This window comes from Penaeus monodon, chromosome 26 (genome assembly GCF_015228065.2).
Source record: "Penaeus monodon isolate SGIC_2016 chromosome 26, NSTDA_Pmon_1, whole genome shotgun sequence".
NCBI classification, from domain to species: Eukaryota; Metazoa; Arthropoda; class Malacostraca; order Decapoda; family Penaeidae; genus Penaeus; species Penaeus monodon.
The window spans coordinates 24,508,797-24,511,296 of record NC_051411.1 but is presented as its reverse complement, the minus strand read 5'-3'; positions in this window follow the sequence as shown (position 1 = coordinate 24,511,296).

The following is a 2,500-nucleotide window of genomic DNA, read 5'->3' as shown; positions in this document are numbered from 1 at the left end:
AGGGGAAAGGAGAGAAGGAGGGAGTGGGTGAAGGAAGGAGGGAAGGAGGGGAGGAGTGGGGAGGGAAGGAGGGAAGGATTGAGGGAAGGAGGGAGGGAGTTAGTGGGTGAAGGAGGGATGGGTGGGAAGGAGGGAAGGAAGGAGGGAGGGAAGGAGGGAAGGGGGGAGGGAATGGATGAGGTTGGGAGGGAGGGAGGGATGGAAGTGGTGGGAAGGAAGTGAAAGACGAAAGGAGGGAATAAAGAGGGATAAGAAGGTGGGGGATAGGAGAGATGAAGGAGTTAGGAATATGAAAGGCGGGAGATGGGATGGGGAAGGAGAGGGAGGCAAAAGAAGCGAATAGATGGGAAAAAAGGGAGAGGGGGAGGGAAGGGAGGAGATGGAAAGAGAGAGAGAGAAGAGAGGAGAGAGAGGAGAGGAGAGAGAGAGAGAGAGAGAGAGAGAGAGAGAGAGAGAGAGAGAGAGAGAGAGAGAGAGAGAGAGAGAGAGAGAGAGAGAGAGAGAGAGAGAGAGAGAGAGAGAGAGAGAGAGGAAGAGAGAGAGAGAGAGAGAGAGAGAGAGAGAGAGAGGAACTGAATAGAGCATGCAAAAGAAGATCTGTTGACCGTATGCGATATATCAAATTCCACAGAAAAAAGGTAAGATCAGAATAAATTCCCCTATCGGAAATAGGAGAAAGCGAACATTAATCGGGAAAGGAAGAAGGAAGGAGAGAGAGACAGAAAGATAGAAAGACTAAAGGCAAGTTAATAGAAGGGAGAACAAATTTCCAAGAAAAAAGAACGAAGAGTAGAGAAGAGAGATGAGAGCAATGAGAGAGAGAGCGAAGATTAATCGGGAGAGGAGAAGAAGAAGAGAGAGAGAGACGAAGATGAAGAGGAGAGAAGAGAGAGAGAGGGAGACGAAGGAGAGAGAGAGAGAGAGAGAGACGACGAAGTGAGACAGAGAGAGACGGGGGTCAGAGAGAGAGAGAGAGAGAGAGAGAGAGAGAGAGAGAGAGAGAGAGAGAGAGAGAGAGAGAGAGAGAGAGGAGAGAGAGAGAGAGAGAGAGAGAGAGAGAGAGAGAGAGAGAGAGAGAAAGACAGAGACAAAGACAGAGATAGAGAAAGACAAACAAACAGACAGACAGACAGACAGACAGACAAACAGACCGACAAACGGAGGCAGAGAGAAAAACAGAATGGAAGAGAAGGGGAGTACATGATGTGTTAGACAAATAAGGCAAACTAGCATGACTGGGTTGAGAGCGAAAGAGGTCCATGTGTGGCAGTGGCACGGGAGAGGAAGGAAGACTGATAGATAGATAGATAGACAGACAGAGTTAGGGAGTGAAAGGCATGAAGTAGATAGATAATTGGCTATAAAGAGATGAGGGAGAGATATATAGATAGATAGATAGCGAGTGAGTGATAGATAGATAGATAGTTAGATAGAAAGATAGTGAGAGATAGATAGATAGATAGATAGATAGGGAGAGAGAGAAAAGAGAGAGAGAAAGAGAGAGAGAGGAGAGAGGAGAGAGGAGAGAGGAGAGGAGAGAGAGAGGAGAGAGAGAGAGAGAGAGAGAGAGAGAGAGAGAGAGAGAGAGAGAGAGAGAGAGAGAGAGAGAAGGAAAAAAAAATATCGGTAAAAAAACAAGCTCCCTTGGGCCAACACAGCCTTGTTTAGCGTGGCGATAGCGGCTTCACCTCCTTTTTCTCTCTTTTAATTCTCCTTTTATGCACCGATTCTTTTTTCTCGTCTTTTGTCGCGTCGAGAGGAGGGACAATAGACGCCGGGGAGATCAAGTGCGGGGGGGGGGGCTGCAGCTGAGAGACTGAAGAAGGGGGGGCGGGCTTCAGGAAAGACTTCAGGAGAGAGAGAGACTTCAGGAAAGAGACTTCAGGAGAGAGAGACTTCAGGAGAGAGAGACTTCAGGGGAGAGACTTCAGGAGAGAGAGACTTCAGGAGAGAGAGACTTCAGGGGAGAGACTTCAGGAGAGAGAGACATCAGGAGAGAGATTTCAGGAGAAGGGCTTCAAGAAGGAACTTCGTCAGAGGGATGTCAAGCGAGAGACTTCATTTGAGAGACAAGAGAGAGTGACTATAGGAAAGAAACTTTGATAGAAAGCCGTCAGGAGAGGCTCTTCAGGATGTGGGTGTTGCGTCTGAAGCAGGAAAGGGAAGGGGAAGGGAAAGGAGGGATGGGGAGGAAATTCAGGGAAGGAAGGGAGAGAGGGGAAAGGACAAACAAGGAGGGAGGGAGCGGGGGGGGGGGCAGAAGGGGTGAGAGGAGGGAAGGAGCGAGGAAGGGGAGAGATGGGAGGGGAAGGAAAAGGGAGGCAAAAAAAGGAATAGATGGAGAAAGGGAAGGGGAAGGGAAGGGGAGGATTTGAGAGGAGAGAGAGAGAGAGTGGATGAGGAGAGAGAGGGAGAGGAGAAAACGAAGAGAGAGAGTGAGAGAGGAAAAGAGAGGGGAGAGAGAGAGAGAGAAGTTGAGAGAAGAGAGAGAGAGGGGAGA